Raw genomic sequence first — 24,113 nt, 5'->3', positions numbered from 1 at the left:
CCAGAGCTAAATGGGCGAGGAAATCCGACGGGGAGGAGACGGCAGAGCTGGTATCACAGGAGGTCCCTGAAGCTGCTCCTCCAAGAGCAGTGTCCGAGGGGGCCACCTGCCTTCCGAAGCCCACCTCGGCCTGGCCAGGCTCCTGCTAGTCCCCTCCTGCGGCCCCCAACCACGTTCAGCTGTCCCCCCTTCGGTCCCAAGGTGGGAGATTGCAAGTCCCTCAACACAGGCCCCGCAGAGGCGAGCGACAGGCCAGAGTGGACGGAAAAGTCAGCGGCAGGTTGGCTTCAAGGCAAGGCCCGAAGCCTGCGCTCGGCCTGGGCTGCATTTCCACCCCTGGCCTTTCCTGGGGGCCCCAGGAGAAGCTGGATGGTGGCCCAGAGTCACCGCACATGCAGACGCTGCTACAAGACAACATAATTCAGTGTTGGGATCGTCAGCATCGTGGCGCAGACCCCCAAGTCTTAGGGAGATTCCTAACAGAGCCCGGGACACCGGTGTAGACCGGGGAAGACTTCTTGCTGAACAGCACGGCTTCACCCTCCTCCTGGGGGTGGTGAAAAGGGGCCCAGAGCAGCGGGGGAGCCTGGCCCAGGTGGAGGAGCTACGGCCCAGCTGGAGGGGACGGCAGGAGCCGGGGCCGCGGCGCCCGAGCCACAGGGAGGACTCTGCACCCCTCCGTTGTGGTGGTGAAATACACATAGCGCAATAGTTACCATTTCAACCCTTGTTAAGTGTGTGGTTCAGCGGCCCAGAGTAGATCCACGTTGTGGTGCCCCCGTCACTACTCTAGAACCTCTTCCTCATCTCAAGCAGACGCTCTGCGCCCCTTCAACAGCGGCCCGTGCCCCTGTCTCCGTGACCTCTAGTCTCTGTATCTGTGAATTTGCCTATTCCGGACGGGCCCCGTGGAAGTGAAACCGTGCGGTGTTTGTGCTCTTGGGACCGGTTTAAGTAGCATAATGTCCCCAAGGATCATCCATGTCACAGTGTGGGTCCGAACTTCATTCCCTTCTGAGGCTGAAGAATATTCCATTGTATGGATATATGACATTGCGCTTGTTCATTCATCTGTAGATGGATTTTGGGGTTGTTTCCACTTTTTGGCCACTGTGAATAAGGCTGCTGTGAACACCGGTGGACAAGGATCTATCTGGGTTCCTACTTCCGGTTCTCTAGGGTAAATATATCTAGGAGTGGGATTGCTGGATCAATGCAGTAATCCCATATTTAGGTTCTCGAAGAACACGCTGTTTCCCCACAGCAGCTACGCCATCTTACATTCCCACAAGCAAGCACAGGATACCAATTTTTCCACATCCTCACCCAACACTTGTAATTTTCTGGGTTGGTTTCTTTGTTGTTGTTGTTGCTGCTTTTTCTTTTCTTTTCTTTTTTTTTTAATAATAGCCATCCTAATAGGCAAAGCGGTATCTCATTATGGTTTTTTTTTTTAATTTTTATTTATTTATGATAGTCACACAGAGAGAGAGGCAGAGACACAGGCAGAGGGAGAAGCAGGCTCCATGCACCGGGAGCCTGATGTGGGATTCGATCCCGGGTCTCCAGGATCGCGCCCTGGGCCAAAGGCAGGCGCCAAACCGCTGCGCCACCCAGGGATCCCTCATTATGGTTTTGATTGCATTTCCCTAATGATTAGTTATTATTGGACATCTTTTCTGTGCTTACTGGCCGTTTGTGTTTTCTTCAGAGAAGTGTCAAGTCCTCTGCCCACTTTTGTATCTGTGCTGCCGAAGCAAGCACACATCTGCCCACTTTTGAACGTCCGTACACTTTTGGGGTAGTATATGGCGTTTCTGTCTTGGCTTGGGCGTTTCCTAGCTGTGTGACCCAGAGCTAGTCACATAATTTCTCTCAGTTCCTTCATCCATAAGACAAAAGTAATAGTATTTACCCATAAAGGGTTGTATGGTTGAGTGGGTTTGTATGTATAACGTGCTTTGAACGATGTCATTGCAGATACTCAGTGAGCATTAGAGTCCCCGCTACACGAGGTGGCTTGGAGAGGGGAGCTGTGGAGTGCGGGGTGGTGGGGGGCAGCGGGTGCTGGTGGGGACGGCCTCAGAGCGCCTCGAGGCTAGCCTCTATATACAACAGGAAAGGAAAGAGAAGAAAGTTAGGCCCAAGAGTCCAGGGGCAAGAGGGGCCCTGGGAGCCACTGCTCAGAGTCCCAGTCCGTCCTCGGACCACACTTCCTACCGACTTCCATTCCGCCCTGCGGTGCTCTGTGAGTGTACCCACGGGATAGGACTCCAAGGTCTTCAAACCACCTCGATATCCTCTCGTGGGCAGCCTGTTGACGGGCCTGCACACGTGGTCGCCTCTGAGGCTCGGGGTGGGAGGCGGTGGGAGCAGGAGGCAGTGTTACCTCCAGGATTGCCTTGAGGAGGAAAGGGAGCCCCCCGTTCTCTCGGTGCTCGGAGCTGGCCACCCTTCTGTCAGCATCGCGGCTCCCACCTTTCCCTCCTATTTCCTGTGGGGGGGGGGGACCAACGGGAGTAGAAGACTGGGGAGTAGGGGAGCCTCTCCCAGAGAGCAGCTCCTGGGGCCTCCCCCACTTCAGACAGAGGCTGTACTGAATGGAGCCCGGCTTGCCTGTGGGTGACCCCAATTATTCTGTGCCTGCTAGCAAGTGTGACACTGCCAACTGCCTCCTGGCCCCCGTGGTAGTGGCAGGTGACACAGACTTTGGTGGGCAAATGGGCACAAGATGAGCCGCGGCCACGCCGTCTGCCAGAGGCTCCCACGGTGCCTCAGAGACAGCAGGATCCGCTCACAGCAGCTTGCCAGGACCCAGGCGCTCTGTGTCTCTAACCCGGCCTGGGCCAGGAACCCGGGCGCTCTGCGTCTCTAACCCGGCCTGGGCCAGGAACCCGGGCGCTCTGTGTCTCTAACCCGGACTGGGCCAGGACCCAGGCGCTCTGTGTCTCTAACCCGGCCTGGGCCAGGACCCGGGCGCTCTGTGTCTCTAACCCGGCCTGGGCCAGGACCCGGGCACTCTGCGTCTCTAACCCGGCCTGGGCTGCCAGGCCCTCTCCCACTCGTCGCCCCTCAGCCCCGCTTCACCTCCGGCGAGCTGCACGGCCGCACTCACACAGTCGCCTTGCTGATGATTCACATCAAATTTCCTGTTTGGCTTCCTTTAGAGACGCATGGCTCCTGGTGCTTTTACCCATCTCCTCGTGGTGCATCCGGCCCGGCCCGAGAAGGCTTATCGCGCTTGTCAGCCGCACAGCCACGCTTCTCCACCAACGCTACCCCGGGCAGCAGGAGAAAGCTTCGCACTTTAAAAAAGCCTTGATTATTTCTCCTTCCTTCGACTCTTCCCCTGTTGCTTCTAGGATTAATCATTGCAGGCCTTACAACCCCGGGGTCCCGGCACACCTTCCGTCATCGCGTGCCCGATGAGCAAGAAGCCCCAGCGGCCCCAGCACCAGGGCCTCCCCCGGGAGGATGGGGGCCAGGGGGCCCAGAGCATGCAGGGTGGTCCCCGAGGCCTGCGCTGCCATGTGGAGGAAGACGCCAGAGCTTTGGGTTGCCCAGTACACCCAGGATGATGAATGCCACCGATGTGGCTTCCACACCAGTGGTTTTCAAATTGCTCCCCGGTGGTGCCAGGAGAGAAAGAAGGGGTGGAGGACGAGGGGCAGCCAGGCTCTGGGCCCCCTCCCTTGATTCAGGGAGAGTAGCACTGAGAAAATACAAGATTTTCTCTGGAAAAAGGGCTTCGGTGGCCCCTAACATGCGAACCCACCACCGTGCTTAAGAGGACACTGTCCTGGGTGAAAAGACCTCGGTCCCAACCTAGCTCCACAGTCTTTGGCAAAGAGTTTGAGGTCTCCCTGCCATCTCCGAAATTAAAAGACTCGGGCTAGGAGATGGCTAAGGCCCTTCCCGTTGCCCGATCTCATCTTAAATGGGCCTGATAACCCTTAGACGACCGCGCCACTCTCCAGTCACAAAGACGGAGAGCTCGGGTCCAGCGCTGCCACTCATAGCTCTGCCACCTGGGCAGGAGGAGGCTCGTCCCCTGGAATCACTGATGGCATTGACGGCCTTGCTACGTTGCTATAGGGGTTAAAAATAATATAGAGAAGCCTCGGGGCACCTGGAGGGAGCTCAGCTGGTGAAGCGTCCAACTCTTAATTTCAGCTCAGGTCGTGATCTCAGGGTCATGAGTTTGAGTGGGAGTCAGGCTGGGCATAGAGCCTGCTTACCAGTCTTTCCCTCGGCCCCTGCCCCTCACCCTCTTCCCCTCCGTACCCCCTTACCCTCCCTCTCATGCATGTGTGCTTGCTTTCTCCCCTCCCCCCCAAAAAACCCAAAAACATATATAGAGAACTTTTCTCAGACCATAGTAGTTGCTCAGTGAAGGGTGGCTGTGACCTAACATGATTTTATGTGTATTCCTAGTGCTGGACATTTGACATACGGGCATCTGAGTGAATGTTCACCAAGATGTTCATACAAAGATCTTCATGGCAGCAAAATCTGTGATAAAAAAAAATTTTTTTTAAATAAAAATAAAAAAAGAGGAGGAGGAGAACAAACAGAATGTGTCCATCAATCAGGAGCTGAATAAATAAATCATGGATTTTGTGTCTCTGTATATTTGTGTTTTGTGACCATGGATAGGTTTGTTTATTGATCTGCTTTATCAAAAGCAAGATTAAAACCAATCGTTTTGTTTGTTTACCTCTTTAAACTTCTCCGTGTTAATGGTAAGCTCAATATATGTTATTTTTAATGCAACATTCTGTGTTCCATGTATATATTTGCTAGCTAAGTAAATATTACTATGATGAGGCTGATGATGCAGGTGATGATGGGTCACTTTCAGAGGTTGTAGGACTCTCAGGATGTCTTTGGGGTCAACTACCAACAAGGACCAGGCTCTTCAGATGGATGTCCTGTCCCAGTCTTTTTCTCTGACCCCATCTGTTCCACTTGACGAATTATTTGGGTCTTCCTGGGACCTTCTCCATGTGAAATAACTCTTTGGCCCTTGTTTTTATTTATTTATTTTTTTTCTGTTTTGCAGCCGGAAAACTAGGAGAAAGGACAGTTTACAATTCTTACGAGGCCTCAAAACATATAACAGAAAGCTCAGCTGAAGGCCACCAGGGTTCTCTAAGGACACAGACCCAGTTCTCAGATCCTCAGTGCTGGTTTCTCAGCACGTGGGTTTGAGTGAAGAGGCTCTCTCCATCCTCCAGCGGTTGATCTGCACCACTTGCAGAGAAATGGGCCACTGTCTTCACAAATAAAGCTCAGATCTTTGAGGTTTCTGTTTTAGTCTTAAAGTCTTTTCCACACTACCTTTAAAGTAAAATATTCGTTTTTTCAGGCACATCGGCCAGTGCTAACCAAGTATTTCCATCACACAGATAGAAACCTCCAGCCAGTGCTCGACTAAGGATGCAGAATTTCTGGCCTGGGAAAGAAATTCATAAGTGAGATTGTTTGGTGCCCTTTCCCCCCCTGTGAACATCCCACACACACGCACTGAATGTCATACTACTTCCTCTGGCTTCAGGGCCCCATTATACATCCTGTCATATCTGATTTCTTCTGAAGCGTGCCAAGCTCTTCATGACTTTCCCCTCGCCTGCCCCCAGGACCCCTACGCCCCTCCAGCTCCCCCTACCCTCCTACAAACTCAACTTTTCTCCCTCCTCCTGTAACTATCAGGAGGAAAGTGAGCTGATTCACTAATCTAATTTATGGTATGAATGACCAATGATGACCTGATAATTTTCTCCAGGGGAAAGTGAAGGTTTTATCAGAGGCATTTAATGCAAATATTTACCCTGCAGTGATGATAAATTTTTCTTCCCCCCCTCCCTCACCCAGCCCTGAATTAGATGCTGGTCCACAGTCCTATTGTCCTCGGGGTGATAATATCTCAGTTCGTGGGGACCAAGGCAGCTATCTTCTCTTGTGGTAGATTGTCCTCCTGTGGTCCCGACTCTTTCCTACCATGGATATCACATGTTTTTCATTTCCTTTCCTCTTTTTCTTCCTCCAGACCCCAGAGCCCATGAGCCTTCTCTCTCTCTCTTCCATTTTTTGGGCAGCTCACAGGCATTCTTCGGCTCTTCCAGTATTTCCTCTTTCTAGCAGCTGCTCTGGTCTCTGGCAGCAGATCACAGAGGGACTCCACTTTTACGACGGGGGTCTCCCAAATGCCAATCTTTTTGCATAGCCATGCATCCCTGGCTTGGGGTGCACAGTGCCGGGAAAAGTAGCCCAGATCTGGGCGAAGGGGCTCACCGGTGGAATCGACTGCTGCCAGTTCAGGGGCCCCTCGGGCGTCTTGAGCATGGTCTTGGGCAGCATTTATTTTCCCCGTCCTTCTGCCACAGTCCGCTCCCAGCATCTTCCTACAGGGACGCTGCATCCTGCCATCTCACAGGGACTCTGGCTACTGTTGTATTTCTCCCAGTCACAGTCTAGAGGTGGGTCCTCGTCTTACATGGTAAGCTGAAGTCCGAGACAGTTGGGCCCGCTCAGTGGCTTGGACCTGCCACGGGGACAATCTTTTCCCCTAAGTACAATGCTCATGCCCTCACGGTTTCCCTCCCCTTCGGAAGCTGGCACGAATCCCCTGGACCAGAAGACACCATGGAGCGCTGGCTGTGCAGAGCATCACCCAAACAATGCACTGATCGGGCAAAGCTGAGCCTGTTGCTACCGCGGTGAAGGAGAGCACTTGTCCGTGGAGTCTCATAGCCTCTCAGAGCGCGGGCGGCTAAGGAGGTCCTGAGATCTCAAAGTCTGACTTAAGACAGGGTTTTGGTGTGCGGTGTGCTCGGGGCCGAGGAAGGCTCATGATACCATCATCTAGTATGGATGTACAAAACAAAGCAAGGATTTTGGAAGCCAAAGGTTTAGGTTATAAGCTGTCATTGAATGCTTTTTAAAATTCAAATTAAATTAACAACTTGAGAGGCACCTGGGTGGCTCAGTCAGTTGAGCGTCAGACTCTTTGGCTCAGGTCAAAATCTCATGATCTCAGGGTCGTAGGACGGAGCCTGCAATGGGCTCCGTGCTCAGCAGGGAGTCTGCTTATCCCTTTCCCTTCCCTTCTGCTCACATGAGTATTCTCACTCTCTCTCTCTCTCTCCCCCTCTCTCTCAAATAAATAAGTTAAATCTTGTTAAAATTTTTTAAAAATAAAGAATTGATACGCCTATCGGGAAGTTCTCGCAATGGTCAATAAAATTGTCTGCAACTTCTGTCTCCCCGGATAAGCATTTTCTGTAATAATTAAGTTATGCATGTGATGAAGACACTAGAGTAGGAGAGTCATGTGTACACAGTAAGCTGTGTAGCAGGTTTGATTCTCTATAGCAGTAAATCCCAGAAGTACCAAGGGCGCCGTCTTTACCTACGTCCCTGTACAGCCAGCCCCATGCACCGTGCGCAGAATCCATAGGCCTAGGGGTTCCAGACCATTGTCTTTTCTTGTAGGGTTTCCTTCCTCATCCAGCTCGCCGCCTGCAAGGTAAAGGATTCCTGCTCTCATGCCCAGCTTGGTCTCATGCTCAGCCACACGCTGCCTCTCCTTGAAGCTCCTCCGGACCTCATGCAAACAGAATTCCTTTCAGCCTTCGGGACAGGTCCTGACAGGCCTGAATTCACACACACACACACACACACACACACACACACACACACACACTAGGGATGCAGCGTTAGCCCTTTTGCTCCACGACTTTCACAGGCAGTTGAAGGTTTTGTATAAGGGGCGAAACGTAAATGTTGGGCCTGTTCTAAAGTGGCACCGCGGTGTAAAGGACCTCAGAAAATAAGGCCCATCCATTACTCTCATTACTAAAGGAAATGAGGCAGAGACGGCTAGATGTGCATCAGCCTCTCTGCTCCCTCTCCCATGGGACTGGGTCATCACTGATCTCAGGCGAGATACGGGCAGGGCAGAAGCAGCCTGCGTCTCAGGGTCATCAAGTGGAGGAAAGCCTGCCAGGCAGGAGATGACGATGGAGAAATATACCCCTATTACGTTAACCATGAAAAAAAAAATGTCTGGTCTATTTGTTACAGCAGCGAGTACAGGAAGCAAAGCGATAATACTCCGGCAGGGAGTCAGAAGAAAATGGTCTCTGTCGTTGTTTTGTTTTTTGTTTTTTGTTTTATTTTAAGATTTTATTTATTTATTCATGATAGACATAGAGAGAGAGAGAGGCAGAGACACAGGCAGAGGGAGAAGCAGGCTCCATGCAGGGAGCCCGTCGAAGGACTCGATCCCGGGACTCCAGGATTGCACCCGGGGCCGAAGGCAGGTGCCAAACCGCTGAGCCACCCAGGGATCCCCTTTGTCGTTGTTTTGAGCTCAAAACCACACCACAGTGAAGAACCCCGGGTTCAAGCCTCGGGTGACCCTGGTGGAGAACCAGGACACATTAACTTGGCTTTGGCTATTAACCAAGTGGCAGGTATTTGTAGAATGTGTTATTAGCTGCTCATCCTTTGGAAAACCAGTTTGCTTCTTGGGGAAGGTTTGGGCAGCCGCGCATATCTGATAGTTCTCATTGTTGCCCTGCTCAGAGAAATAAACTGAGATTCCTCTTTTTTTTTTTTTTTAAGATTTATTTATTTACCTGAAAGAAAGAGAGAGAGAGAGAACACACAGGTGGGGGATGGAGGAGGGAGAAGGAGAGAAGCCGACTCCAAGCTGTGCACAGAGCCCGACGCGGGGCTGGATCCCACAACCCTGACATCATGACCTGAGCCCAAATCAAGAGTCAGATGCTTAACCAACGGAGCTACCCAGGTGCCCCCAAACTGAGATTATTCTAATTTCTGTATTTCAAATGGGAAGAAAAGTAGGGTCCAAGTCATATTCTAGCCAGAATCTTCTCAATAGTTAGGTCATTCTCCCTGGAGTTCAGTTTGCTCAGAATCCAGAGAAAACCTTCTCCCAGCACCCTTCCAGATAACCTCATGGACTGGAAGTACTCACACCCTCGTGACAAAGGAGTCCTCGCTTTCAGGGACTGTCCTGCAATTTTGCCTCCCTAAATGTAGGTGTTCAGGCTGAGTCACTCCCCCACCCAAAAAAATAAAATAAAATAAAATAAAATAAAATAAAACCCTACAAGGATAGGCAAGAGTCCTCTTTTCCCCATGTTTCTATCATGTTATAGAGAAAGACATAATGTTGACCAGGGTTCGAATCCACACTAGTTTGCCTGGGATGACAACTGTAAGAGGGCTTAGCCAAGTCGGGTTGAGGTGGGGCCCGGTTCAAAATCACTGTTGTGTGCACCAACCCCGAGCGGCGTGCATTCTGACTCCGTCACTGCAAGCATATAATCCCAGAAAGGATTCACCCACCTTCTCCACCTACCCCACCATTTTCTGTAACATAAAATTGATAAAATCGGGCAATTTCATGCAAGAGAGGTAGTTAATAGGTAGTGGAGGATTACAGACTATCATAGGAAACACAGAACAAGATATGTAAACATTACGCACATGCTCATTAGCCTCAACACCGGGACAGTTCCTCCTACGTCAAGGTATAAAGAGTCCAGTGGATTCGAAAAAAAAAAAAAAAGATCTTTTTTTTTTTTAATTTTCCTTTCTTAGTAAAACTTTTACAGTGGGAAACAAACATGGCACTTGGCTCATCCATTTGGAGTACAAAAGGATTCCGCGGGCTACAACGTTATTAGAAGAAGCCATCCAGCTCATACTTGTCCATTCACTCGTGAGAGCGTGAGAGCTGTTGAGCAAACTGGTTTTGTGACATTCTCGTGTAAGGAGGTCACACGGCCACCTTCAGCCCATTTCCACGTGTGAGTCCTGGCTTTGCTCGAGTTCTTTGTGGCCAAGGCTTATGTGAAAGCATTGGAAGGGTTGGCCCTCGGAGGTTTGGCGTGGAGTGAGAAGTTGACTTCAGGGCGAGGAGGCCTTGGAGACCTGGCCGACTCAGCAGTAGGCGCTGTTTTTGGTGGTTCTTCAACCCTGTGGACATGAAAAATGCCACGTAAAACAAGACCCTAAGGAACGGCACCCAATGGAACCATCAAAGCAACGGAAATCATCATTAAAAGCTCTTGTCTTCAATGGTCATCTTTAGTTGGTTGGTTCTACCTCTTAACTTCTCGGTAGCACCTGAGGAGCATAGGGAATGCTTTTGGATTTTATTATTTCTGATAACATGAGATTTAAAAATGAGCAATTGTATCAGTATTTGGTTTACATGTACTTTTTGTTTTAAAGTTTCTAAGTAAAAATATCACAGAAATTTAGACTGCCCGAGGGCTTATGAAGTCAGTGGGGCGAGTGTCACCTCGAACAGAATTTATGGTATTGGCTTCTCACCCTCCTGGGCTATGGTGTTGTCTCCTCACCTCCCGAGCTGTGATACTGTCTCCTCACCTCCTGGGCTGTGGTGGTGTTCTCTCACTTCCCGAGCTATGGTACGGACCCCTCATCTCCTGAGTGGTGGTGGTGTCCCCTCACCTCCTCAGCTGTGCGGTTGGCCTCTCACCTCCTAGGCTGGGGTGTGAGGAACAGCTCTTGCAGCATGGTTGCCTGCCCTCCAAGAGTGCCAGCTGTACAACGAGAAAAAGTGGCTGTCCCTGAGATTTGTTCCAGTTTGAGAAATAGAGACCCACTGAAGCCAAGTCAGATAAACAAGACCGAGTAGAGGAACACACAGGAATTGAAGAAGACATTCGACTTCCAAGGACATCCACGCACAGAAAGTATAGCTGAGCTAGGTCTTGAAAACACTACGGGGTGGTCCTGGCTTCGAGGACGCTCAGTCTAAACCCAGAGGTAGAAATTCAGAGATCTTCACTCCAAAAGCTCCAAGATCTGCCAAAACTTGTGTCTACTCATGTCACTGCTCTGCCCAAAATTCTCCATTGACTCCCCATCTCGCTCCTAGTAAAAGACTGGATTCTTACACGACCCAGAGATCCTATGTGATGTGCACCCCCACTCCCCCAGTCCCAGCAGTGTGGCTGTGCTGGCCATGCTCTCTACCCTGTGCTCCCTTAACACTGCAGGAGAAACACAGAGAAAAGGAGAAACACGGCCTGTCTCACGGGTATTGCACTTGCTGTTCCCTCTGCCTGGAGTGCTCATCCCCAGCGATATGCTTATCACTCCTGTTAGGTCTTTGCTCAGATGCCTTCTCAGTGAAGCCATCCCTCTGTCTCAAACTGTAAGCCCACCTCACCCCAACACTTCCAAGTCAACTTCCCTGGATTCTTTTTAAAATTTTAAAATCTTTTTAAAATTCTTTTTTTTTAAGATTTATTTATTCATGCTGTCATGACACACACAGAGAGAGAGAGGCAGTGATGCAGGCAGAGAGAGAAACAGGCTCCATGCAGGGAGCCCGATGTGGGACTCGACCCCAGAGCCCTCAGGATCACGACCCAAGCCAAAGATAGATGCTCAACCACTGAGCCACCCAGGTGGCCCTTAAAATTCTTTAAAGAATTTTTAACATACCCAAAATGGTACAATGAACCTCCTTCTAGTCATCATTGATCAGATGTCTACATTTCACTGATCTTGTGTCCTCTGCTCCCTTTCCTTTTTTTTTTTTTTTCCTGCGTTATTGCTAAACCTCCCAGCGTTAATCACTATCTGATACACAATTCTTATTTTTCTTGGTGATTTCATGTCTCCCCACCAGGATGCCAGCTCCATGAGGGCTGGGATTTTTCCTGCTTTGTCCACCAGCACCCACAAGAGTGCCTGATGTAGGGTATGTACTCATTAACAATGGCCCAATGAAGCAATGAAGCACTTAACCACAATGCTGCCTGCTTTCTTCCCCGACGGCCTCCCCCACCATCTGACCTGCACAGCCCAGAAGGCCCCAAGCACCCCTACTCTGACTCCACCCAGTGACTGTCAGCCACGGCACCTACTTATTCCCATCCCAGACTCTCAACAAGTCCCTGGTTCACATTCACAAGAGGCAAAACCAGATTGGCCCGGTTCTCTGTCGGCGTGCCACGTCACAGTATTGTGGCAAGTCCATGAATTAACTTCCCTGGTGTCCTCTTGCCACCATCTGGTACAGAAGTGGGTTCCCAACAGGAGCCATCGACGGGACACTGCCCTGGAAAGGGGTATGAGTAACTGACATCCTTCTTTCACCACACAAACAGTTTTCAGCAAATTTGAGGAGATTGGGCTACGTTCCTTTTTGGGTGGGTGGGTAACTCTCTCGGGCAGCCTCTACTCACTCTAGCCGTCTTGGGGTTATTGTGCATTCCACAGAGGAGATATTTTTTCCAGGCTCCACCTGTGAGGTAGAAAAAAATGCACAAGGAATGGCTCACCTCAATTCAATATCTTTCCTCTGCCACTGGTTGTCAACGAGAAAAGCCCTTTGGGCACCAGATGCTCTCCAATTAGGCCTTCAATAAAAGCCAGGAGGTGTTGCCAGCCATGATGACAAGCTAGGAACCTGAAGGACCAGTAATATGCTGGCACCCCAGCAACCACAACTAGGATCACTTGGCAGATGCTTCTTGCCAACAGTGTTTCCAGTCTACCTGCCAAGGGTGTGGCTTCCTCCTTGGCCAGCTCTGACTGTAAACCAAGCACTGACCAGGCAAGGGTAGATCCAGAAGCAACCATCACCACGTCAGAGCATGTCCCAGGGCTGTTGCATTCTTTTCAGTAAAAACTGTTCATTTTCACTGGGGCTGGGTGTCCGGGGCAGCTCTGCATCACCTGGCTGCCACTCATGACGATGTTCAAGGCCACCTTGTTTTCAGTCATCTTACAAGATTGTGGAGAGTCAGTCCCAACCGAGATTCAAATTTTTAAAATTAACTGTGTTTCCTCCTTTGGCTGTTGGATATTGACTGAGACCTCACCTGAGCATATCCTTTTTCTAGATTCTTTCAAGAGCAGGATTGATCCTCACCTGGCACAGTCTGATACAGTCATCCTGGGGCTGAAGTACTGGGATCCTTCCACACAACTTGGTGAATAGACAAAGCCCCAGACATCCCCACTCTGAAGTCTCCCACCATCTCCGCTGGCTCCTGCTCTGAGTCCTCTGGATTTGGCCCAGAAAGTAAAGGCTGGATGCCGGCCCAGCAGGGACCACGGTATCCACCGGGGTGGGTCTGCACCTGTGCTCTACTCGTTGTTCAATTGTTTGAATATCACCCCTGCTTCTACGTTAAAGGCAAGAACAACCACCACCCCTCATTTCAGACTTTTTCATTCTTGCTAATTTATAGAGAAGGCTGCAGTGGGGTTGGGATTGGATCAAGGTCCTAATCCTGCAGAGACAGGGCAGCCCGAAACAGGAATAATCATTCAAGCGGGGATGCCGTAAGCACGTCCCTCCACTGTGGGCCTCTCTCCGCCAGATCGATACCCATGTAGGATACAGATTTTTGATTTTTGTGTGGTTTGTGCTCCGCTGGATATCCCGGCACCCAGGACAGCGCTTGGCACACAGAAGGAGCTCAATAAATCGACGCAGCTCTTGAATGAAGACACGAACTCCCTGCTCTGATGGCCTCATTGTGGCCTAACGTGATGAACTTAGGTGCATCTAAAGCTTCTCGGGACATCCCCGTCTTGACCTTTTTCCTTACTGATTTAACCTCTTCCTACATGGAGGCCCACAGGGGACGCACCTATCTGTCGTGCGTGTCACCGTGCAATGTGACATCTGCGGCGTGTTCCTCTGTGGTCGTAAGCGGTTCTGGTTTGTCCAAGACCCTTGGATTTTCGCGTCCGGAACACGAGCCTCGCACACGACGCCGGCGGGGGCAGTTCAGCAGAAGGCGCTCAGGGCTCTGGGGCGGCCCAGGCGCGACAGGGGAGCAGGGGGCGCTGGCTGCGTGGCCCGGGGCCCCAGGGCAGTACAGGGCCGGAGGCAGGGGGGGTGGGCTGCAGGCCTGGGGGGGCGCCCGGGAAGCGGCCAGCAGCCTCCGAGGGGTGCGGGGGAAGCAGCAGTCTCTAGGGAAAACTTGAAAGAGGTGACAGTCGAGAATCAGCCCTCTTCCCTGTCCACCGCCGCCGGGGGAAGTGCCAGCCTCTGAACACACGTCCCACTTGCAAATCCACATTTCCCCCGTGACTGTGGCTGGAGACCGACGTGGCTCCCCACACGCAGCACAGATGGCGAGTTTGCCCTGCAGGTGACACGAGTCATGCGTCACGATGACCCCGGGCTGGCAAGCCCTTTCATCCCGGCATTGCCACGCGGTGCCCACACTTTAATTAACACCCCAGACAGAGAAGCGAGGATCGTTATCCCTGCGTCAAGGTGGGGGAAACCAAGGCACCACCGGAGGCTGCGACCCGCAGGCCAAGGCCGAGTCCGTGGGAGAGCAAGAGATCAGTCCCCGGCTCCAGCTGCCCGGGCCCTGGCCTGGCCTCCCCGGCCGCGGCCTCGCTCCCCAGAGGCCTCCCCCTCATCCACGGCTGCCAGGGCTGTCGGCCCAGGAGGGCGGAGGACACGAAGGAATGGCCCGGCGCCCATCTGACGGCATCTAGGACCTGAGACACGGTCAAGAATCCGGGCCTGACCTGAAGTTTTCTCCCAGGAATGTTGGACCACAAGCTTTCCAGAAGCTTCTCTCTGTTCTCAGAGCACTCTCAGTCCACACCTCCCTTTTCACATTTAATTGTTCTTGGTGACCGTATGAATGATTTTAACCTCCACCCTTTGTGCCCCGTCACTCGGCTTGCAACCAACCCCCTTTCTTTCCTCTCTTGCTTCCACAATACCTGCCTTGCCTCCTCTGCAAACCACCCCCGACCCACACCCCTTGGCCTAGAAGGCCTGGCCCTTGGCTCACCTTCTCTTAGGGAATCTTTCTGGCGTGTTCTAGAGAAGGAAGCCGGGAACCCATTCCACTAGAAACTAGGTTTCAGGGCAGAGGACGTTACACCGTGTAAAGGAGACACCTACATGTCTAGGCAAGTATCCAGATTGGGAGTAGGGTTCCCAGATACGGCACAAAGGACTGTTTGGGGTTTTTTTGTTTTGTTTTGTTTTAATATTTTACTTATTTATTCATGAGACACACACAGAGAGGCAGAGACACAGCAGAGGGAGAGGCAGGCTCCCTGCAAGGAGCCAGATGTGGGAATCGATCCCAGGACCCCGGGGTCACGCCCTGAGCCAGAGGCAGATGCTCAACTGCGGAGCCACCCAGGCGTCCTTGTTTTTGTATTTTTCCTGAAGGAGAAACACAAGGAAGTAGAGGACTGACAAGTTTTCAGTTAAGAGGTGGTGTGGTACAGTGGCTAAGAGGATGGGCTACACGGAGCCCAAAGGCAGCCAGCCCTGGCTGAAGCGCACATACCAGCCATGTGACGGAAGCACCTCTCTTCATTGCTTGGTGCTTCAGTTTTCGCTCTTGTGTAAATGGGTAAAGTTGTCCCTCTCCTCACGATTATTGTGAGAAGTCAGTGACTTGAGGCCTCGAAAGTTCCTAGAACAGTGTCTAGTCCTTAATAACTGTTAGAATCCAACAAACATTTCACTCAACAGTTACTCAACACCAAACGCTGTGCTAAGTACAGGAGCAGGCCCTCCAGGGGCTCCAGTGGAGGAAGGAAATAGATGGATAGATACCCATAGTACCCTGTGGTCGATCATGCCAGGGATGGGGATACACACAGGGCACTCTGAGTCTGCCTTTGTGTGAATTAGGAAATAATTCCAGCTCTAAAGGCACATGCAAGGTAGTGAACTTGGGTTGGAAATCGGAACTTGTTTCCTCAGCCGGGCAACATTATGCCGTGAAAATCCGGCACTAGTGTAGAGGATGCCATTGCAGAACAGCATCCAACCCACCCTGGTAAAGAAGACGGATGGGTCAGAGATGGGTGAGGATTGGAGAGGTGATGGCTGAATTTATCTTGATTGGGGATTCTTTCATCAAAATGGATGGGGGGTCTGAAGTGGCGTTCTAGCAAAGACAACACCATGAGCAAAAGCAAAGAGGGTGTTAGGAGCACATTATATGTAGATAAATACAAATAATTTGGTGCTGCCTCGAGCAGGGGGCAGGGAATGGCAGTCAGTGTGCTGGGCAAGGGCCGGGCAATGGGCAGGTCCACCGTGTGAATAGCAGCCCACCATATCCGAGAGAAGATGGCCAGAGATCTAATTCTTTACACTGACTGTGAGTTCTGACTTGGGCATGGTCTCCTCTTTCCTCCTCTTTCCTGTTCCACTCTGGGATTTCAGTGGGCAGTGCTGAGAGCTGGCACCTGAGGATCAGTGATCTAACAACTTTGGGCTCCCATCCCTTCTGATCATCAAGATTAGACAGGGACCCTGTGTCAAAAGGGAGTCTTTCTAATTTGTCAAGGAACACTAACTGGAAGGTTGAATTATTTGTACCCTCTCTCCTCTACAACTTCCTCTGAAACCCCACGGGAGCCTCCCTCAAAGCACTTAAACAAAAGAAGAAATGGACATACTCTGAATACAGAAATGAGAGAAACATGACCTGAGTTTTTAATCTATTAGAGACGACCAATGTTAAATGGATAAATCAAACTACCAGATGACCTGAAAAGTGCTAGAATAGAAAAATGGGCAAAGCGAATGGAAATCACAGGACCACCTTGGTGGGAAGAGTTGGGGGAGGCTTGACATAAGAGAAGGTTTTTAAGCAGACTCTCGGAGGCTGATTCAGAATTTCTTAGAGAACGAGAAGAACAATGCAGACAGAAGAAAGCACAGGGTTGTGAAAGAGTCTGGTGTTTCAGGAAACAACTCATTCCATCAGAGTGACTGTGGTGAAGGGTTGGAGGCACAGAATCACGGGAGCTGAGTACAGGAACTAGACGGTGATGCATCTTGGAGTTACATGATCAGCTTTGTTTTTTAGACAAATATTTTTGGTGGTATGATAAAGGACGAAGTGGAATGCAGGGTAAAGAGAAGCTGGAATTGCACAGATGAAACCATTGCAATCCCCAAGGTGAACGATGGTAATGCTCTGATCTAAGATAATGAAGTGGGGACCTTTATGAGATGAGATTCGCTGGCTTTGTGACTGACTGGCTACGGAAATACAAAAAAGAGAAAGATTTCAAGAATTACTGAAATTTCTGGAGCTTCTGGGTGGCTCGTTGAGTATCCAACCCTTGATCTCAGCTCAGATCTTGATCTCAGGGTTGTGAGTTCAAGGCCTGCACTGGGCTCCACGCTGGGTGTAGATCCTACTTAAAAAAAAAAAAAAAGGATTAAGAATACTTGAGGCAGAGAAAGGGTTCCATTGAGATGTATTCATTTTGAGGTGACTTAGGACAATCCAGTTGGAAGTGTCCAGGTGGTCATTGGAAATGTTTGTCTAAGCTTAGGAGAAAGATCAGGGCTAGGAATGGGGATATGGAAATTGTTATGGGTTGAACCATATGAAATTGTTAACATTTGATCACATTTTACCTACAAGAATGGCAATTTTATGTGGGAGAACATTTCATATGGAAAATATGCTGAAAAAAAAAAAAGGAAAATATGCTGAGAGAGATGAGTACCAAGGGTAGGATCTTATCTGGAAACGCTGATTTCTAACCTTGGACAGAGAAGGAGAAATGGTGAAGATACTGCACAGAATCGGTGGAAGATAGAGACGCAGGGGAAATTCAAGAGGGAGTAATGGTACAGAAGCCGGAGGAGTGCTTATCAAAAACGAGTGGGTGTTTGAGAGCTTCCAGGGCTGCAGAGGACGCAAGTGGGAGGACAGAAACAGGACTCTGCACCTGGCAGGTGGGAGGTGACTGCAACCCCAGCAAGAATTTCAGCAGAGGTGGGACAAGAGCTCGACTGTAAGAGGCCGAAAAAAAGAGAAGGCTGACCACGAGGTTTCATTTGCTTGAGTGTTTTGTCTTGAAAGGTTTGGGGAGTTTTGCATCTATTTATGCATCAAAGGGAGAAGCCAAAGAACAGAAAGCAATTGAAGATATAAGACAGAAGGAGTGAATAATCACCAGAACCAAGTCCGGAAGGAGGCAAAGGGGTAGACTTGCATGCACAGGAGAAGAGGTGTGCCCCGGTGGGAGGGCCGAGGCTCACCCTGAAAGCAGGGTTAAGTCCCTAACCATCGTATGCACTTCCAGCCACGCACTCTGACAGATCACACTTATTAGGGCTATTCTGTTGTCCGGGGACAGAAATCCTTCTCCAAGAGAAAGATGGCAAACTTTCTAATTACCAGTGCTTCTTCCCAGAGATGGACCCGAATGCCTGTGAGGTGTTCTTGGGCACGCCCACCTCGCAGCCTGCGGCCTCCCAGCTAAGCCTGTGAGCCCGCCTTCCCAAGGGGAGCCCTCCCTCAGAAAGGCCTCCAGAACAGTCCAAACAGGTGTTTGGCGGGCACAGAAAGAGGGCGTCAGTATTTACTGACTGTCAGTCTCCAAGGAGATATTTCCAGAAGGAAGACATTTCTTCGGGCTCTGGAATTAATGGTCCTGAGGCCTATCACTGAGGAGAGTTGGGGCAAAGGCCTTCCCTTTGGTTCTAGTTTCTGACATAACCAAGAGGAGAAATTCATTGCCTCGGACAGCTAGTATTTGCTTAATGATGCGTCCCAAACATAGATGTTGCCTTAAAATTCCCAGCTGATCTTGTCCTAGATCTCGTCACTCAGAGGCCAAAGTGCTGGGATTACATGGGATTCGTCCCATCAGAATGGTAGGAAAAACAGGATCAAGAACACAAGTCTCCTCATCCAGAGAAGTTAATAAGTGAAAGACCCACAAGTCCACTCCTCTAACAATTAGGTGAGGAGCCTAAGCTGCCACCTGAGCTGCCGGTAGACCTGGGTGCGTGGGGAATGTGAGCTACTGGCCACAGAGGAGACCGGGTGAGAGACCAGGGAGGTTCCCACCCAACCTCTCATACCCACATTGCACTTACAGGTATCCAACGTGTAGCTCCGTGTCTGGTTCAAGGGCTCTGTCTGTCATAAGAGATGCTCAGTAAATACGTCTCTAACAAATGAGCGAGTGAACGAACGGTGCTGTCAAGTCACCACACTATTCATCCAAACACAAGAGAGCTTGGAGTGTCTTGGTGCTTCTGCGTGCCCAGAGAGAAAATGAGGCAGGTCCTTTGGAAAGATATCTTATTACTGGTCCCTAATCTAAAATGGTGAAATCAGTTTCTTGAGAAGAGACCACAGATCTTCCGTGTGTGCGCGTGCGCGTGTGCGCACATAGACATACATAGATACACAGGAGCACACACAATGGGGAATGTAGGCATCGGTAAGACCGTAGCTTGGAGTAAGATGACCTTGTCACCCTGGAAGATGACAAGAACATGGACACCATTTGCACGTAGTAGCATCAAGAGGATTTGTACTAGTCTTTTGAAATAAATAAAACAACAATAAAACCAGTATCCCAAGAAATTCTGAATTTAGCTCCTGCCTTTTGTTCCATTCGATTCCCTCTTTTTTGTCCCCCTATAATCTTCCACGTGTTTCTTATACTGTGAAGTGATTTTGTTACTATGGAAACCACAGGGCTTGCATAAAGCTCAGATATGATGTCAACTGATAAAATGATTTAAAAATTTGTCCCATGGCTTGATAAAAAGCATTTGGAGGAATCGCCACACCCCATGTAGTGATGCGCCTATCTAAAACACAACTCTGGGAATATGCCTTTTTTTAAAAACAGGGATGGGCAATGAGGTGGGCAAGATATGATGAATGAAGAAATATCCCAGGATGCTGCTCTGAATGAAAATAAAGAGCTTGGTTAGGAAATTCCAGGTTTATAAAATCATGGTAATTATGAGTTATAGCACACAGAGTTTATTCCTCACACGCGAAGCCTTGCCTTGTTTGTAAAGCACTTAAGCCCTAGCTTTTTAAAAGAGCTCTCCCAGAAATATTCGAGAACAGCACATCAACCATTTAAGGGGGATCTTTTTTAAGTGACTTCTTGCCTGGGGGCAAAAGATAAAGCAACTCACCTCCTGGGGTCCTCTTTAGGCCAGTGAAAGTCTAATTCTCCCACTGGAGATCTTGCTCTGTTTCTCAGGCCAAGTATTGCCTCCAGACGAACACATATGTTTCTGATGTCATCATCTGGCCTTGAATCTGTACATGATTCAGTGATCGTGGAATCTGCCCTAATACTCTGAAATCACTTATTACACTGATAACCAAATGGAGCCTGGGAACCCACACCAAAAATCCACCTAGCTGACTTGAGGAAAAGCCTACAGAGCCGTGAGAGCTGTTAGACAGGAAAGACGGAACAAGCCGAATGGAAGGCAAGCCGCTCGGCTCCCTGGCCTCCCACCCTCCTCCTCGGCTCTCCTTCTCTCTGCCAAGTACTTGCAAGTATATCATCACAACAACACTCCGGAGAACATTCTTGTTGGGTAATAAGAAAGCATAATTATATGCTTCAGAGCTGCTGAGGTTTTCTCCTATTTTCAAAACAATGAATATCCTGTGGAAAGATAGCGCCGCTCATGAATAAGCCCAGATTCCTTCCCTTGAACACACACACGCACACACACACACACACACACACACACACACGGTGGTTTGGAGGGGAGACCAGAGGGCAGCTCTAGGAACGTCTTCATTCCTTGGACAACCCCTCCATGCTGTTCTGCGGGGCTCCCAGGAGCAAAGCCTCTCTGTAAACATGATCCAAAGTGGGCCGCCCTCAAAACTGAAGTCACATAGTCTCCCTCTCTCCTACCTATTCTCTGTCCCCCTCTCCCCTCATACCCGCAGGCTGTCCAGTGCTGAGAGAGACGGAATGGTTCCTAAGGCCACACTGTACCAAGCTCAAGACTGACTTCCACAAAGCATCACACGTTCCTTCAGGTATGCGTGTCTCTCACCCCAAGTGTGATCAAGGAAGAGGTGGGAACAGTCCCCCTGAGTTACACAATTCTTTCTGGGTGTGGAGCCCGAGTTGAAGCTCCGTGAGTGTGCAGTGACATATGGTTTCCAGAGGCAGAGGTTCTTCCCTGCAATTATCACACCAACATTCTTCAAAGTCCAGCAGAAAGTGCTGGAGAGTAGTGGTGGCTGGGCGGAGGAAAACAACGTGAGCATTTAGGAAGCGCCAATCCTTCTGTCTACTGAGTAGTGACATCTGATTCCACAGGTAAGAAAACCTACACCCAAAGACAGTCATAGAAATGCATAGCTCGGAGTCCTTGCTCGCACTGGGCTTCCCAGGAGCCCAGACTATTGTGTTGCTACTTAACGGGGCTGTCATTCAGAGAAGTCCGTGTTGCTTCTAAAATATCATGCGACTGTGATTATTTGTAACACGGCCCACTCACTTCCATTAAAACATGCTTTCAAGGAGAAAACATCATGCTGTTGCTTTTACAAGGCTTGGGTCACATTCTTTTGACCATAACTCTGTCCCGTGGAAATGAGAATGGTCCTTAGCTGTCAAAAAATGTTGTCCCACAAGAGGAGGCAAAGCATTCTGGGGCTCACACCACCTCTCGTCACTGCCCCTAACTCCACCAGAGCCTCAGGGAGAGTCTGGGGCCAACACTGAGGATCAGATTCCTTTCACTTTGGTGGTGGTTTGGGAAATATGACTTTTCTCCTGAGAAATCCGTTATTTGGCAGTAAATACTAAATGGAGGGGGCTGAGTCACGTTTCCTCATCCAGCTTTGTATTTTGCTTCCTAGGCAAGTGGGAAATTTTGGAAAATCCAATTTATATATATGTAGAGAGAGAGAGAGCCAATTTCCAGCAGATAATTCATATTCGTAATCTGCGGCCTTGAAGAAGACTGTCATTTTATTGGCACGAATGACTTACTGTGCAGTTTGCTGGGCGAGGGTTTAAAAAAAAATTAGGAAAAAACAAAAAAAAAGCCCAGCCCTTAAAAAAAATTAAAAAAAAAAAAAAAGCCCAGCCGTGTGCAGAAAATGCCTCGGCAGATGGAGCACATCTCTTCCAGACCCCAGGTCCTTCACTACTTAATGTCTTTCTTTTCTCGGTATTGGACCCATTCACCGGTGGGGAAGCGAAAGCCAAGAATTTCCCAATAGCACCGTTGAGGATTTCTGAAATGAAAAGAATTCTGGACTCTTGCAGGAAACTCTTCAACCAAGACAACTAGCCTGTGTTGCCTAAAGGTTAAGGGGGGGAGGGGTCTTTAACTAAGGCTGAGTCCTATACAAAAATGACTCTGAGTCTCCTTTTAATCTGTGCTTGCTCCGAGCCTCCAGATTCGGACGTCAGAAAAGTTGTTTGTAATTAAATTTCTCATTTGATTAGCTTCACTTTCTCAATCTGAAGGCAGACTACAAGAGCAGGACCACACTTAACACATAATGAATAGTCTCATTTTGTTCCAAGACCAGAACATGAGTTTTGGGGGGAAATTTTTTGATGGGGTATTTAGAAGGGGACACAATGACATACCTGCTGGTTCTCTTTCACATTCGAGTCTTAATTTCCACCAAAACTCAGTTAACATACACATATAGGCAACTTCTGTGTTTTGAATCATGTAGACACTTTGGGGAGACAAAAGCTGATCCTGATAAGCTAGCAGAGATCAGAGTGGATACACAGGCGAATGGATCATTGAAAATGCAAAGGTAACCAGAGTGAGGTGTCATAACTCATCAGAGTATAAGCATGTAACATTTTCATTATTCATTCATTCATTCAACATGTATTAACTTGGCACCTGTTATGTGTCAGGCACCTGCTCAAGGTGCAGGGAATCAAGCAGAGAACGCAAGAGACAAAAATTCTTGTCTTCACAGAGCAAGTCAGATAGGAAAATGTAGGTTAGGTATAGACAGATAAATGGTGTCTGGTGGAAATAAGTGATAAGGAGCAACATGAAGAAGAACACAAGTATGTCTGTGGTGGAGGAAGGGTTTGCAATGGAAATAGGTGTGGTTGGAGAAGCCTCATTGAGAAGGTGACAGTGGAGCAAAACCCTAAAAGCAGTAAAGAGAGGAAGAGGGGGGCCTGGGTGGCTCCGGTGGTTAAGCATCTGCCTTTGGCTCAGGCCATGATCTCAGGGTCCTGGAATCAAGCCCCACCTCAAGGAGCAGGGAGTCTGCTTCTCCCTCTCCACTGTTTGTGCTCTCTCATTCTCTCTCTCTCTCTCTCTCTCTCATAAATAAATAAAATCTTAGAAAAAAAAAGGAGGGAGGAAGAGCACTGTGGGCAGAGATAATAGCAAGTGTATGTGTCCTATGACAGGAGCGTCCCTGACATATGTGAATTGGAGCAAAGCAAACCACAGGGAACGTATAAAAGAAGGCATCCGAGAGGTCATGACGTGGGCCAGACTATGGAGGGTCATTTAGATGACATGCTAAGGATGTCTGGCCTTTATTCTGAAATGGGGCATCACTGTAGGGTTTGTTCTGTTTTGTTTTGTTTTGTTTGTGACTCACGAGCTAGGCAACCTTGGGCAAATCATATACCCACTCTGAGCCTCAGGTGTGTCACCTGTCCAATGGGGACAGTAACAGAATAATATTACTAATTCCAAGTGTGGTTGTAAAGATGAGTTTTTATTGCGGTAAAATACATACAACATAAAATTTATCATTTTAGCCATTGTTAAGTGTACAGTTCAATGGCATTAGGTACCTTCACGTTGTCATGCAACCATCCAGCTCTAGAACTTTTTTATTGTCACAAACGGAAATGCCGTGCTCGTTAACCAACTCCCCATTCCCTCTTACTGTTCATCTCCTCAACCCCTGGCAAGTATTATTCTACTTTCTGATTTCTTTATGATTTTGACTCTCTTAGGCACCTTATGTAAGTGGACTCATATCTGTCCTTTTGTGACCAGCTTATTTCATTTAGCATAATGTTCTGAAGGTTCACCTGTGTTGTGTCAAACTTTCCTTCCTTCCTAAGACTCAATAATATTCCATTGTATGGATACACGTTTTTTTTTTTTTTTAATCCATTCTACTATCAAGGGACACTTGAGCTGCTTTCACCTGTTGGCCATTGTGAATAAAGCTGCTATGAACGGAGCTGTGCAAATTTCTCTTTGAGTCTCTTTGTTTTCAATTTTTCTGGCTGTATACCCAGAAATGGAAATTTGGGATCATATGGTA

General features: G+C 49.2%; 1 long non-coding RNA gene across 2 annotated transcripts; it reads right to left on the bottom strand.

Annotated features, from left to right (window-relative positions):
* Positions 1-8,770: 8,770 nt before the first annotated feature.
* On the bottom strand, positions 8,771-20,320 carry LOC111098401. 2 transcript variants are annotated; one of them, XR_005367491.1, is made up of 3 exons: positions 19,994-20,320; positions 10,401-10,604; positions 8,771-10,011 (listed from the first exon to the last, which is right to left on the bottom strand). It is a non-coding gene; the product is annotated as an uncharacterized LOC111098401 (long non-coding RNA). The 2 variants fall into 2 exon arrangements; XR_005367490.1 differs by having other exon boundaries at positions 10,429-10,604.
* Between the last annotated feature and the right edge of the window lie 3,793 nt (positions 20,321-24,113).

Source organism: Canis lupus, chromosome 12, assembly GCF_011100685.1.
Source record: "Canis lupus familiaris isolate Mischka breed German Shepherd chromosome 12, alternate assembly UU_Cfam_GSD_1.0, whole genome shotgun sequence".
NCBI lineage: Eukaryota > Metazoa > Chordata > Mammalia > Carnivora > Canidae > Canis > Canis lupus.
This window is presented reverse-complemented; position numbering and strand designations above follow the sequence as displayed.